The sequence below is a fragment of the Rattus norvegicus genome, chromosome 6, assembly GCF_021556685.1.
Source record: "Rattus norvegicus strain SHRSP/BbbUtx chromosome 6, alternate assembly SHRSP_T2T, whole genome shotgun sequence".
NCBI lineage: Eukaryota > Metazoa > Chordata > Mammalia > Rodentia > Muridae > Rattus > Rattus norvegicus.
The window spans coordinates 23,977,815-23,992,970 of record NC_141539.1 but is presented as its reverse complement, the minus strand read 5'-3'; positions in this window follow the sequence as shown (position 1 = coordinate 23,992,970).

Sequence of the window (15,156 nt, the reverse complement as noted above, 5' to 3'; positions counted from 1 at the left end):
TATTAGGACATATGGTCTTTTTGAAGTAGGTTTGGCCTTGTTGAAAGAAGTGTGTGGGGTTGATCAATGAGACCCTCACCCTAACCAAATGGGGTTTGTTTTTTTGTTTTGGTTTTTTTGTTTTTTGTTTTTTTGTTTTTTTGTGTGTGTTTTTGTTGTTGTTTTTTGTTTGTTTGTTTGTTTGTTTGCTTTTGTTTTTTTTGTTTTTTGTTTTTGTTTTTGTTTTGCCCTTGGAACAAGATATTGAACTCTCAGATCCTCCTGCCCTATGCCTGGACAATGTCATGACCCCACATTGATGATAGTGGACTGAACCTCTGAACCTCTGAAGCTGTAAACCAGCCCCAATTAAATGTCTTTATAAGAGTTTTTGGGGCATGATATCTGTTTACAATAGTAAAACCCTGACTAAGATAAAAGTTGGTACCAGAGACTAGGGTATTGCTGTGATAGACCTGACCATGATTTTTGTTTGTTTCTTTGTTTCAGGAATGTGGATTTGTAGACTTTGGACTGGCTTAGTCAGGATATGGAAGTCTCATGGTTGAATGTGATTTGAATTGTGCACACCTATCCCAAGTGTTTCAGTGGAGAATTTCAGCATGTGGCCTAGAGACTGTTTTTGTGATATTTTGTTGAAGAATGTGGCTGTTTTCTGTCCTTGTCCAAAGAAGAGGCCAGAAACTAAGAAGAAAAGAGTGAGATTAATTGCACTGACAAAGGAGGTTTCAAAACAACCCAGTTTCGACTCTGTGCTGTGGCTTGGTCTCGTGAAAAATGTTTTGATGAAGCATAGCAAGCTTAAAAGAAAAATATGCAAACTATATGGTTCAATTATTAAAAGGGCATCAGAATGTAGAATGGAGTTGAATTCTATGTTCTAGGAGAGAGCAGATTAAGGATGAGGAACTTTGTGGCAAGATCTGACCCAGTTATGTTTAGGTCCAGGCATAGTAGTCTAATGATGTGGTACATATTACAAAATGGCTAAACCTTTCAATCCCACGATAGTGGCACCTGTAGGGCTGTATGGCACTGCGGGGTACTTTTATCTCAGCAGCTCATGCTACCCCCAAGTACTATCTGAGAACCTTATAACTAGTACTAGCATCTGCACCTATATGGCCACATGGCACTGCAGGGTATCTTGCACTCTCTCTAGTGCCAGAACCCATGGGGCCACATGGAAGTTGGTTCCCTTCTGACTTGCTCTATCGCTGGAACCATAGGGCTGCATGGCACTACGGAGTACTTTTATCTCAGTGTCTCCATGCTGCCATGTACTCTCAGACTCAGGCGATCCACGAGCCATTCCAGCATGGCACCTTGCCACAGTGCTTCCTAGAGTTTGTTCCAGCAGCCATGGGGCCATATGGAACTGACCATAATTTATCTCTGGTAAGTAACTCTCCCAACAGCTCTCTACTAGCTGAGAACTCTCTGGTTCCAGCTACCCATTAAAATCAAGACTCAACAAACTGCAACCCAACAATCAGATTTATAAGTTAAGTTCTCAATCCACAATATATCCACACAATGAATTCACAACCAATAGATAAAGATATAAACTGCCCATATAAACAAGATAAATTGACCTATAGAAATCTATCCCTAAGAAATATTCATAGGAACCTGTATCTATGTAGAGATACATGGCAAGGATCTTTTACGTCTGCCTCCATGTTTTACTTCTTTCTGTTTCTCCCTCCCTTCTAAAATCTCTGTTCTCACCTCCTTTCCTTCTCATCCAATGACAGGCCTCATTCTATCTGGTGACTGCCTTCACTTGCATAATGACATGAACCTACACTTCACTCTTTCTGTCTAATTAAAAAAAAAACAAAAACAAAAACAAAAAAAACAAAAAACAAAAAAACAAAAAAAACAAAAACTTCTCTCAAATGTAAGTTGACCACAACTATTATCATTTGTAATTTATAAAGTATAAAATATACCTAATACCAATTACAACATTTTTATCAGTTAAACAGAGTATTTAGTTATATAGTCCAGCTTAAGAAAGGCTTAAAATCTATGTTATGTCCTGGCTAGCTTCTATACTATCTGATTACTATCCAATTAAATATGTCTTCTCAATGTTAAGTAGCCTGGGTAGACTATGAGATTATAACTGATTTCAATCCCATCAGAAATCTGAGAGCAACCAAGATTATCCCAAAATATGAGAAGCCTAATGCGGATTCCCGAACTGAGACAGGTTAAAGAGACAATTGTCAACTTGCATGGTCCCTCATTAACAAAATGTGAGAGTAAGTCTTTAGCCTTCTGACCTAGGATCAACTAACACACTTTTGAAACGCAGAATCGTGAAGGGCTGATCATTCTGGCTCAGCAGACTACTCTGCAATGTGTCCTTTTCTGAACAGTATTTTGTCTGTAGAAGAAATAGGCAATTTCTGCCCAGTGGCAACCTAGTCACAATGTATTACCTCACCTGGAGGTGGAGATCCGATTTCTGCTTTGAATCCACCAAAGTGGAGCTGAAGGAGCAGATATGTCTCAACAAATGATAAATAACGATAAGTGTAACACTTTGTGGATTTCTGACATTTTTGAAAAACATCTAATTCTATAAGTAATCTGGACTGTTGTCCATTAATTATCATGAAAAATTATCTTGAAAGCACTCTAACAATAAACTTAGAGTCATGAATTTACTATATGGTCCTTAACACACATTTTTAATCAACTCAGATTAGTTTAATAGCAATAAAGAACTGGGTATAAGACTTTTATACTTAAATGTGTTGTATAGGCACAATGCCTATATATGAGAGTAACAGTATTAATTTTAATTTTAAATCAATAAGAAATTCATATCAAATAAAATCTAAACTTGTATCAATTAATTTCTGCAACCCCACGGGTGCCAACACTAGCATGTGATAAAACATTTAACCATTTTTTAATATTTACTACAACAGTATAAGCCTCTAATCCCACGAGATAGAGGCAAGCAGATCACTGAGGTCAAGGTCAGCCTGGGATAGAGCATGTTCCAGGTTAAAACATAAATAAATAAATAAATAAATAAATAAATAAATAAATAAATAAAGCTTAAGTCCAGATGTGGTGGTACATGCAATCCTTGCATTTAGGCATGTAGATATCTGAGTTCAAGAGCAATCTACAGAACAAGTTCTGGGACAGCCAAGATTAGCAGTAAGGTACCTGGAAAAAAGAATGCTGGCAATAAAATAAAGTGGAGGGAATGTTCCAGCCCCAGCAAGCAGCAGGACTAGGCAGCTTTGGCTATGTGGCTCTGGATAGAGTTAAAAACAATAGAAGGGACTACTGAAACAACTGGTGCTGGTTAGCTGGAGCTAAGAAATTAGTGGTGACTAAAGGGGACCAGCATCACTGAGGTGAAATCTTCTAGGAAGTGTTTTCTGAAAGCACAAAGAAGCTGTGTTCCAGAGAGAGCCAAGTTTATGCCTTATGCTGCAGCTGGACTTGGTAATGTATAAGAATCACCCAGATGGTATTAGTTGTGAGGGTGTGAAGAGATCATGGATTGCCACTTAGGCTTGGAACTGAGAGCGGCCAGAGAAGGCCATTGGTGATTGGTGGAGGTATAGCCTCAGTTGCAGTTGATGATACAGGAATGAAGGGATCATACAAAGAGGCTGAGATTTAGTTCCATGAAGAGAGCCTAAGAGAGACTATTGATAAAGCCTAGCTGCAGCAGAAGTCCCAGAACATTGGAGATTTCAGTCCCCTGGAATGACACGACAGCAGGGAAGTGGAATCAACCAGAGCCTAGAGTGCTACAGAGGGCAGAAATGAAGGGAAACGAGCCCTTTGGAGAAACTCGGAAGATTATGTGTGGATCCCAGACATTGGAAAAATAAACTGTGAAGTTGGAGTTGACTTGGAGGCCTCAGGATGCTAAAGATGTCAGAGCCATGCGACACCTGCCAAGGAAAGTAGCTAACAGGGAAGTGGAACCATCACAGGAGGAAAAAGCTTGTGGCAGTCAACAAAGATGGAAAGGATTTTCAAATCTGAAGACCACTTTGACATCAACCATGGAGATGCAGAGTTTAGAGTTTGCCTAGCTGATTTCCTATCTTGCTTTGAGGAATACAATTAAATGATGGGTTAAATCTTACAGGAGACTTTGAACTTTGGATTTTTAACGTTGCTGAAACTGTTCCAGACTATGGGGACTTTGGAAGTTGGACTAAATATATTTTAATTACGCTAACACTAGGTATGGTCCCCATAGATTGATGTGTTTGAATAAGCCTGTTGGGAGTAGGGAGTCAAATATGGTGATATGAATATGCTTGGCCCAGGTAGTGGCACTCTAAGGGGGTATGGCTTTGTTGGAGTAGGTGCAGCATTGTTAAAGGAAGTACATCACCATGGGAGTGGGTAATAAGACACTCATCCTAACCACTTGGGAGCCAGTCTTTTCCTGTTTGTCTTTGGAACAAGATATTGAACTCTCAGCTCCTTTGCCATGCCTGCCTGGACACTGCTGTGTTCCCTTCCTGATGATAATGGTCTGAACCTCTTCTCTGAACCTGTAAGCCAGTCTCAATTAAATGTTGTCCTTATAAGAATTGCCCTGATCATGGTATCTGTTCACAGAAATAAAACACAATCTAAGACAGCCCAATTCAATTTTGTGAGGCCACAGTTATTCTGATTCTCAAAACACAAAGAGGCTCAACAAAGAAAGAATTATAAACCAATTTTTCTTATGTCTATACATGTGAAAATACTCAATACAATAGCTTACAAATGAAATCCATGAATACATCACAAAGATTATCCCCCATGATCAAGTAGGTTTCAGCTCAGAGATGAACAGATGGTTCAAGATAGGAAAATCAGTAAATATAATTCACCATATAACCATAATGAAGAAAAAACTCCCACATAATCCTTTCATCAGGGGCAGAAAGGACGTCGGACAAAATCCATCACCACTTTATGATAAAAATTAGGGATAGAAAGGACATACCTAAATACAATAAAAGTATTTTCCAGCAAGCCTATAGCCAACATCAAATTAAATGGAGAAAAATTCAAAGCAATTCCACTAAAATCAGGAACAAGAAAAAGTTATCAACTCTGTCCAGATCTCTTCAATATAGTATTTTGACTTTTAGCTAGAGTAATAAGGGGATCAATGAGATATAATTAGGAAAGAAAGGAGTCAAAGTATCATTATTTGCAGATAACACGATGGTATACATACAAGACCCTAAAAATTCTACCAGGTATCTCCTATAGCTGATAAACACTTTAAGCAAAGTAGCCATTCTAATATCAAAGTGGCTAGATAGAATATTAACTAAAAAAACAAAAATTGGTAGCCATTCTATGCACAAATTACAAACAGGCTGAGAAATAAATCAGGGAAACAACACCTTTCACATTAGCCTCAAATAATATAAAATATCTTAGACTAATTCTAACTAAGTGACAGATTTGTATAATAAAATCTGTAGGAAAAGTTTTGAAGTTTCCTCAAAGTTTTGGGGAAAGAAATTAAAAAGATATGTGAAGATGGAAAGACCTCCTATGCTTATGCATTGGTATGGTTAACAGGAAAATATTCGTCCTACAAAAAGCAATCTACAAATTCAATGCCATCCCCATCAAAATCCCAATACAATACTTTACATACCTTAAAGGGCAATTCTCAACGTCACATGGAAAAATAGAAAACCCAGAAGAGCTATAAAAATCTTGCACAGTAAAACAAAAAACAAAACAACAACAAAAAAAAACAAGAAAAAACAAAAAATAAAACCTGCTGGATGTCCCATAATTCCTGATTACAACTTGTACTAAGAGCTTTAGTAATAAAAACTACATGCTATTGGCATAAGAACGGACAAGTTGATCTATGGAATTGAATTGAAGGCTCAGGTATAAATGCACACATATGGACACCTGACTTTTGCAAAAGAAGCCAGAAATACACACTGGAAAAAGAATGCATCTTCAACAAATAGTGTTGGTTAACTGTGTGTCTGCATATAGATGAATGCAAATAGATCCATATTTATTAGGCTTCATGAAACTCAAATTCAAGTGGCTCTAAGACCTCAATTTACAACCAGATACACTGAACTGGATAGAAGTGAAAGTGGTGAATAATCTTGAATGCATTAGCACATGAAACAATTTTCAGAACAGAACACTGATAGCACAGGCACTAAGATTCACACTAAATGGGACCTTATGAAACTGATATGCTTTTGTATCATCAATTGAACAAAGAAGCAACTTACATAATGGGAAAAGATTATTACCAGTACCACATCCAATATAGGACCAATATCCAAAATATATAAAGAAAAAAAAAAGAAACGATTTTTAACATCCAATTAAAAGTGAAGAACAGGTCTAAACAAAGAATTCTTGATGGGAAAATCTCATATAGACAGGAAACACTTAAGAAATGTTCAACATCCTTTGCGTTCATCAAGGAAAAGCAATCAAAACTTCTTTGAAGTTCCACCTTTTTTCAGCATTAGTATTCTTTTTATTGAAAACAGATTCTTATTTCATTCAATACATTGCAATTAGAGTTTTCCCCACCTCCATTCTATCCCCCTCCCTTCTCTACTTCCCCTCTCCCCCATAGTCTCTCTCTCTCTCTCTCTCTCTCTCTCTCTCTCTCTCTCTCTCTCTCTCCTTTCTCTTCTGAAAGGAGCAGCATCCAAATGATAAGAACCAAAAGAAACAAAACAAATATATAAGAAGACAAAGAAAAGGCCTCCATACTGAGTCTGGATAATGGTACCTAATAGGAGAAAAAGTATCGCAAGAGCAGGCCAAAGTATTAAAGGCATATACATTCCCACAGTTAGAAATTACACAGAATCAGTAAGCTTAACAATCATAACATATACACAGAGGACCTATGTAGAGCCATGCAAAACTCATGCTTACTGCTTCAGTCTATGGGAACCCATATGATTACCGGTTAGTTGACTAAGTAGGCCATGTTCTCCTGATACCCTCCATTCCCTCTGACTCCTAGAATCTTTTCTACCCATCTTCTTGAATAAGTCCCAAGCTTTAGGGGAGTGAAGAACTCCAATTGGTTGCTTTGCTCCGGATTTGTATCTTTGTGTCTCTTATCTTTCTTTGAGTATGACAGAATATCATTAAGAGTCATTTTATTTCTATTTACAGTAGCATATGTTTCCTCCCTAGATCTCTGATTTCCCAGGCAATAATCATCTTACAAATGTCAGAATAGTTAAGATCAAAACAAGGATGTGAAACATTGGGAACCCTCCTCCATTTCTTGTGTGAGTTCAATCTAGTACGACCACATGGAAATCAACATGATAGTTCCTCAGAAAACTAGGAATCAAGCTACCTCCAGAAAAAAGCTTTTACCATTCTATTGCATATACCCAAGGGATGTTCCATCATACCACAAGGACATTTGCTCAACCATGTTCATTGTGTATTTATTCATAATAGCCAGAAACTAGAAACTAATTACGTACACTTTAAAAATGACATCATGAAATTTGCAGGCAAATGGATGGAACCAGAAAATATTATCCTAAGTGAAGAAATAACTACAATAAAGAAAAACACGGTATATATTCACTTATAGGAGGCTATAAACTGTTAAGTAAATGGTAAGAAAGCCATCTATAGACTCAGGGAGGTTGCGTAAGGAAGAAGTGTCTAGAGGGGGTACAGGGATCTCCCTGGGAGGGAAAATAAGTTTATTTTCACATACAGTTTAGGGTTGAGTAGACAGAAGCATAGGGATCAGATTGAAGAGAGGATAGAATGTAGGGAGACAATGCAAGGAGACATGGCTGGAATTGGGAGTTCATTTAGGGGATGCTGTGGATGGCTAGTACAGTGGAAATTCCCCCTGCTACTTGTGAAAGTGATCAGAATGAGGCCTTTTAGTAAAGGGAAAACAACCTCAACTGGTCAGCTTATTTAGCCAGGCAAGGCTTCTAGTGGAGCGTCTGGGTTGCATTCAGTTGAGCTGTTGGCCAAGATGGAAATCCCCAAATAATCCAGGTTATTGCTGGTTCTCCACAGCAATTTTCCCCACTGCTGTGTACAACCGTCACAGAATGCATTGAACATGGAGAAAGTTAAATTGGTGTCTGCATGGAGTTTCTACCATGACTTTCAGTGTCTTTGAAGGTACTCTTCAGGCTACTAAAAGAAAAAGTAACACCAAACCCAGCCCCCCCAAACCTTTGACCTACAATGTGTCCTGCCATTCAGAATATGCTAGGGTAATATTGGCACAGAATTTGTGGGCATAGCCATCCAATATTGATTTGAATTAAGGTCCACTCCTCAAGAAAAAACTCATATGCAACATTACTTGAGTAACTAAGAACCAGAGACTGGATATCTCAGAGACCAAGGATAAAATCTCTGAAAGTAACTTGTATTCACCTCATATAATTGTCATCTCAGAGTCTTACTGCTGAATAAGCTTATTCTTTTTAGTTCTTTCTGAACACTGGCTGGCTGGTTCAATTCAGTTATTCTGGCTCAAACTCCTCTCCTGCTGACTGATTCAATCTGGCTTCTCTCAGCTTCTCATAGAGTGCTCTGGTTGGCCTCAAATTAACTCCAGCAATGTTTTTCTAATCTTTTGGCTCCTTATTTTCTGGCTCAATTGCTTCTGCTGACCTACTGACCTGCAGTGAACTGCATGAACCCACAAATGAACTCAACTTGACTGCACTGCACTCACTACACTAAACTGAACTCCTAACTGAACTCAACTGAACTTCTTCTTTTGCCTGAACTCAAGTTAACTCTCCTCTCTTTCCTCTCCTCACAGTAGTTGGGCATATCCTACTTCTGACTTTTTCTGTCAAATCATTCTGATTCATCACTTTGTCTACCCCTCAATTAGACAGCATTTTGAAACATGGCTGCTATCTTCTTCAAACCAACATTACCTACATTGTTTGGGATTATAGGTGTATATTAAGGGTATGTCTGTATTCTAGCAAAAGTGATTAAAATTACTTCACAAACTAAATACTACTAGTCTAAAACAATCAGTAAAATGACTCCTAGTGATATTCTGTTATATTCATAGTGTTGGGATTGAGGAATCATACCACAAACCACTCAGACACTGACCTTAGTTAACTAGGAATAATTTATTGCACACATACCCCAAGACTGACTGACAGATCAGGGATACAGGTCAGACTCAGGAACTGAGACTGAGACCCTGACTGTTTCCCAGGGTGAGCTTATAAAGGCAAAAACACAAAAGTTCATAGCAACCATACAAATTCATACATAGGTACAGGAAGTGCTTCTAGGCAGTTGCAGTGGTTGCTCCAGTTCAAACTTATGTAGCTAACTATACAAAGCAGTTCTACTTGAACTTTATTGTGATTGGCTCTAAAGGAAGACAAGGGTCTGGGGAATTTCCCAGAACATCAAAGCATATAACTTAACAGAATATGTGGTGAATGGTTAACTAGGGTATAAGAAAGGTCCTCTGTAACAATATAATATGGTTGGCTAGAAGCCAAACATGACAAGAGAGTCAAAATTGGAAATCTCAATCAACTCCATCCCTAAGAGCTCAGGGAATCTCATAGAAAAGGAAAAAGATTGTAAGGGAAGAGGGGACAGAGGTCACCCAAAGAACAAGGTCTACTAAATCAACTAAGCAAGTTGCATGTGAGCTCACAAAGACTGAAGCAGCAACACAGGGTCTACATGGATCAGCACCTCATCCTAGTGCATATCTATTATAGATTTTAGCCTCATATTTTTATGGGGATCCTGAAAGTGATAACCATAAAAAGCAGTGACTCTTGTGACTGTTTTTGGGACTCTCCATCTCCTGTTGGGTTGCCATATAATCTTATTATATTTAATTTTGTCATGTTTGGTTGTTATCACTCAAAAGCAAATTCTTATCTGACAGAAAGGAAGTAGATCGAGAAGGCAAGTGAGGTGAACTAAAGCTGCATTTCATAGAGGGAAGGGAAACTATAATCAGGATATATAATATGAGAAAACTCTATTTTCATTAAAACAAAAATAATAATATAATGAATAAAACTGCATTGCAAAATAATAAATTTATCATTTTAAAAACTAGAAAGAACTAAGCTTTAAAATTAACAACAAAATAAAAAAATAAACAGTAATATTTAAATGAATATTAAAAATATTGAAAATTTCTCTTTATAAAGTTACAGAATTTAATTAAGCTGGAATCCTAGACAGGTATGTAGGTAGATAGTTATTAAGATAGATACAAATGGATGATAAGGTTAAATCAGAACTCTGATAGTATACTGTAATAAGTTAAAATAATAAAGTTCTATGAATATTAATTGTAGAAAATGATAAACAAGAAATACTTGTTTTAAGAATAAAACATTGAGAGCAGCTCTCTGCTCCCAGACCCGGTGAGAGAGAGACCCAACCGCCTGGTCAGGTGGGCACTCCTGAGGCTGCAGAGCGGAAGAGACCACCAACACTGCTCACCCCTGCCCACATCCCTGGCCCAAGAGGAAACTGTATAAGGCCTCTGGGCTCCCGTGGGGGAGGGCCCAGGAGCGGCAGGACCCCTGTGCCTGAGACACCGCCGGACCCTGAAGGAAACAGACCGGATAAACAGTTCTCTGCACCCAAATCCCGTGGGAGGGAGAGCTAAACCTTCAGAGAGGCAGAAAGGCCTGGGAAACCAGAAGAGACTGCTCCCTGCACACACATCTCGGACGCCAGAGGAAAAAGCCAAAGACCATCTGGAACCCTGGTGCACTGAAGCTCCCGGAAGGGGCGGCACAGGTCTTCCTGGTTGCTGCCGCTGCAGAGAGCCCCTGGGCAGCACCCCACGAGCGAACTTGAGCCTCGGGACCACAGGTAAGACCAAATTTTCTGCTGCAAGAAAGCTGCCTGGTGAGCTTGGGACACACGGAAGCAGAATTTCTCTAGAACCGGGCACGTTCTGTGTTTACCGGAAGTCCCACACCCGCGGATCCCGGCCCGCAGCAGCTCTCTGCTCCCAGACCCGGTGAGAGAGAGACCCAACCGCCTGGTCAGGTGGGCACTCCTGAGGCTGCAGAGCGGAAGAGACCACCAACACTGCTCACCCCTGCCCACATCCCTGGCCCAAGAGGAAACTGTATAAGGCCTCTGGGCTCCCGTGGGGGAGGGCCCAGGAGCGGCAGGACCCCTGTGCCTGAGACACCGCCGGACCCTGAAGGAAACAGACCGGATAAACAGTTCTCTGCACCCAAATCCCGTGGGAGGGAGAGCTAAACCTTCAGAGAGGCAGACAGGCCTGGGAAACCAGAAGAGACTGCTCCCTGCACACACATCTCGGACGCCAGAGGAAAAAGCCAAAGACCATCTGGAACCCTGGTGCACTGAAGCTCCCGGAAGGGGCGGCACAGGTCTTCCTGGTTGCTGCCGCTGCAGAGAGCCCCTGGACAGCACCCCACGAGCAAACCTGAGCCTCGGGACCACAGGTAAGACCAAATTTTCTGCTGCAAGAAAGCTGCCTGGTGAACTCAAGACACAGGCCCACAGGAACAGCTGAAGACCTGTAGAGAGGAAAAACTACACACCCGAAAGCAGAACACTCTGTCCCCATAACTGACTGAAAGAGAGGAAAACAGGTCTACAGCACTCCTGACACACAGGCTTATAGGACAGTCTAGCCACTGTCAGAAATAGCAGAACAAAGTAACAATAGAGATAATCTGATGGCGAGAGGCAAGCGCAGGAACCCAAGCAACAGAAACCAAGACTACATGCCATCATCGGAGCCCAATTCTCCCACCAAAACAAACATGGAATATCCAAACACACCAGAAAAGCAAGATCTAGTTTCAAAATCATATTTGATCATGATGCTGGAGGACTTCAGGAAAGACCTGAACACACTTAGGGAAGCACAGGAAAACATTAATAAACAAGTAAAAGCCTACAGAGAGGAATCGCAAAAATCCCTGAAAGAATTCCAGGAAAACACAATCAAACAGTTGAAGGAATTAAAAATGGAAATAGAAGCAATCAAGAAAGAACACATGGAAACAACCCTGGATATAGAAAACCAAAAGAAGAGACAAGGAGCTGTAGATACAAGCTTCACCAACAGAATACAAGAGATGGAAGAGAGAATCTCAGGAGCAGAAGATTCCATAGAAATCATTGACTCAACTGTCAAAGATAATGTAAAGCGGAAAAAGCTACTGGTCCAAAACATACAGGAAATCCAGGACTCAATGAGAAGATCAAACCTAAGGATAATAGGTATAGAAGAGAGTGAAGACTCCCAGCTCAAAGGACCAGTAAATATCTTCAACAAAATCATAGAAGAAAACTTCCCTAACCTAAAAAAAGAGATACCCATAGACATACAGGAAGCCTACAGAACTCCAAATAGATTGGACCAGAAAAGAAACACCTCCCGTCACATAATTGTCAAAACACCAAACGCACAAAATAAAGAAAGAATATTAAAAGCAGTAAGGGAAAAAGGTCAAGTAACATATAAAGGGAGACCTATCAGAATCACACCAGACTTCTCGCCAGAAACTATGAAGGCCAGAAGATCCTGGACTGATGTTATACAGACCCTAAGAGAACACAAATGCCAGCCCAGATTACTGTATCCAGCAAAACTCTCAATTAACTTTGATGGAGAAACCAAGATATTCCATGACAAAACCAAATTTACACAATATCTTTCTACAAATCCAGCACTACAAAGGATAATAAATGGTAAAGCCCAACATAAGGAGGCAAGCTATACCCTAGAAGAAGCAAGAAACTAATCGTCTTGGCAACAAAACAAAGAGAATGAAAGCACACAAACATAACCTCACATCAAATATGAATATAACGGGAAGCAATAATCACTATTCCTTAATATCTCTCAATATCAATGGCCTCAACTCCCCAATAAAAAGACATAGATTAACAAACTGGATACGCAACGAGGACCCTGCATTCTGCTGCCTACAGGAAACACACCTCAGAGACAAAGACAGACACTACCTCAGAGTGAAAGGCTGGAAAACAACTTTCCAAGCAAATGGTCAGAAGAAGCAAGCTGGAGTAGCCATTCTAATATCAAATAAAATCAATTTCCAACTAAATGTCATCAAAAAAGATAAGGAAGGACACTTCATATTCATCAAAGGAAAAATCAACCAAGATGAACTCTCAATCCTAAATATCTATGCCCCAAATACAAGGGCACCTACATACGTAAAAGAAACCTTACTAAAGCTCAAAACACACATTGCACCTCACACAATAATAGTGGGAGATTTCAACACCCCACTCTCATCAATGGACAGATCATGGAAACAGAAATTAAACAGTGATGTAGACAGACTAAGAGAAGTCATGAGCCAAATGGACTTAACGGATATTTATAGAACATTCTATCCTAAAGCAAAAGGATATACCTTCTTCTCAGCTCCTCATGGTACTTTCTCCAAAATTGACCATATAATTGGTCAAAAAACGGGCCTCAACAGGTACAGAAAGATAGAAATAATCCCATGCGTGCTATCGGACCACCACGGCCTAAAACTGGTCTTCAATAACAATAAGGGAAGAATGCCCACATATACGTGGAAATTGAACAATGCTCTACTCAATGATAACCTGGTCAAGGAAGAAATAAAGAAAGAAATTAAAAACTTTTTAGAATTTAATGAAAATGAAGATACAACATACTCAAACTTATGGGACACAATGAAAGCTGTGCTAAGAGGAAAACTCATAGCGCTGAGTGCCGGCAGAAAGAAACAGGAAAGAGCATATGTCAGCAGCTTGACAGCACACCTAAAAGCTCTAGAACAAAAAGAAGCAAATACACCCAGGAGGAGTAGAAGGCAGGAAATAATCAAACTCAGAGCTGAAATCAACCAAGTAGAAACAAAAAGGACCATAGAAAGAATCAACAGAACCAAAAGTTGGTTCTTTGAGAAAATCAACAAGATAGATAAACCCTTAGCCAGACTAACGAGAGGACACAGAGAGTGTGTCCAAATTAACAAAATCAGAAATGAAAAGGGAGACATAACTACAGATTCGGAGGAAATTCAAAAAATCATCAGATCTTACTATAAAAACCTATATTCAACAAAATTTGAAAATCTTCAGGAAATGGACAATTTCCTAGACAGATACCAGGTATCGAAGTTAAATCAGGAACAGATAAACCAGTTAAACAACCCCATAACTCCTAAGGAAATAGAAGCAGTCATTAAAGGTCTCCCAACCAAAAAGAGCCCAGGTCCAGACGGGTTTAGTGCAGAATTCTATCAAACCTTCATAGAAGACCTCATACCAATATTATCCAAACTATTCCACAAAATTGAAACAGATGGAGCCCTACCGAATTCCTTCTATGAAGCCACAATTACTCTTATACCTAAACCACACAAAGACACAACAAAGAAAGAGAACTTCAGACCAATTTCCCTTATGAATATCGACGCAAAAATACTCAATAAAATTCTGGCAAACCGAATTCAAGAGCACATCAAAACAATCATCCACCATGATCAAGTAGGCTTCATCCCAGGCATGCAGGGATGGTTTAATATACGGAAAACCATCAACGTGATCCATTATATAAACAAACTGAAAGAACAGAACCACATGATCATTTCATTAGATGCTGAGAAAGCATTTGACAAAATTCAACACCCCTTCATGATAAAAGTCCTGGAAAGAATAGGAATTCAAGGCCCATACCTAAACATAGTAAAAGCCATATACAGCAAACCAGTTGCTAACATTAAACTAAATGGAGAGAAACTTGAAGCAATCCCACTAAAATCAGGGACTAGACAAGGCTGCCCACTCTCTCCCTACTTATTCAATATAGTTCTTGAAGTTCTAGCCAGAGCAATCAGACAACAAAAGGAGATCAAAGGGATACAGATCGGAAAAGAAGAGGTCAAAATATCACTATTTGCAGATGACATGATAGTATATTTAAGTGATCCCAAAAGTTCCACCAGAGAACTACTAAAGCTGATAAACAACTTCAGCAAAGTGGCTGGGTATAAAATTAACTCAAATAAATCAGTTGCCTTCCTCTATACAAAAGAGAAACAAGCCGAGAAAGAAATTAGGGAAACGACACCCTTCATAATAGACCCA